This window comes from Piliocolobus tephrosceles, chromosome Y (genome assembly GCF_002776525.5).
Source record: "Piliocolobus tephrosceles isolate RC106 chromosome Y, ASM277652v3, whole genome shotgun sequence".
In the NCBI taxonomy this organism is placed as follows: Eukaryota; Metazoa; Chordata; class Mammalia; order Primates; family Cercopithecidae; genus Piliocolobus; species Piliocolobus tephrosceles.
In genome coordinates this window covers 7,842,830-7,844,320 of record NC_045456.1, presented here as the reverse complement: position 1 = coordinate 7,844,320, position 1,491 = coordinate 7,842,830, and positions in this window count along the sequence as shown.

The window sequence follows — 1,491 nt, the reverse complement described above, 5'->3', positions numbered from 1 at the left end:
AGGGCTTTCCTCTCTACCGTTCTGCCTCTTCATAAATTCAGTCCCCACATTCCACCCCATTCCTCGAAAATCATGAATGGCAGAATTAGATTGGGTGACCCTGGTGTTAAATAGAAATATTGGATTTTCAAAGCAACAATGAGGAAAATATCAACAGTGAGACTTCTGCAACACTTTGAGAAACACATCATTTCTCCCTCCTTGTAAGGGTGGTATTTTTTTGTAAAGGACCCACGTCCGTCAGCTAAATCCAGCTGAGGAAGCTTTTTCTCTCTCCTTCATCTTGGTTGCAAGGACATGGAGTCAGGAAAAGCTGTACTAAAGGGACAGGCAGCCACAAGTTAGCCCAGCCATTCTAGCAATGTCACTATATTAGGTGCAATGGAAATTTCCAGAAGGAAGAGCTCACCTAGCTAACCCCTGGGGGAAAAAAAAAAAAAGCCAGACTAGATGAAGTCATCTTGGGAAATGTTAAACTAAGTAAAGTCATCATGGTAAGGAAAAATCAATATACATAGATAGAGATTATAACAAAGCATTTTGTTTGCATCAAGGAAGAAAGCTATGCTAAGAACATAGAAATCTGCTTCAGCTTTCCTTTAGCCTTACACTTCATAAAAGTATCAAGTGGCTTTCTTTGGCTTTTACTTAGTCATCTATGTAACTAGGGTTGAAGACAGTAAAACACTTGGTCTTAGTGTAAGTCATTCATTTGAGAAGACAATCTCTTGTGAATGATGGTTTCTCGATGTTTGTTGTATCATCTTTTTAAAAGAGCAATAGAAATTCTTTTTAGGCCGGGCGTGGTAGCTCAAGCCTGTAATCCCAGCACTTTGGGAGGCCGAGACGGGCGGATCACGAGGTCAGGAGATCGAGACCATCCTGGCTAACACGGTGAAACCCCATCTCTACTAAAAATACAAAAAACTAGCTGGGCGAGGTGGCGGGCGCCTGTAGTCCCAGCTACTTGGGAGGCTGAGGCAGGAGAATGGCGTAAGCCCGGGAGGCGGAGCTTGCAGTGAGCTGAGATCCGGCCACTGCACTCCAGCCTGGGCGACAGAGCGAGACTCCGTCTCAAAAAAAAAAAAGAAATTCTTTTTAGAAAATACAAAGAAGCAAAAGGAGAAAAGTAAAAATCACCTGTAATTCCACTAGCGTCAACAAATGACCAATGTTAACATTTTCTAAATATTTGGAACATACGTTTCTAAGCCTTGTATTTTCTTTTGTGTGTATGTGTGTAAATAAATATACATTTCTTCTTAAAAACAAAACTGGAATCGTGCTGTTATACAGCTTTGTCATCTTCTTTGTTGAACTTAACTGTGTTTTGTTTTTGTTTTTTGTTATTGTTGTTGTTATAGAGACAGGATCTTGCTCTGTCACCCAGGCTGGAGTGCAGTGGCACCATCATAGGTCAGTGCAGCCTCGACCTCCTGGGTTCAAGCAACCCTCCTGCCTCAGCCGCCCTCCGCCCCCACAATAGCTGGG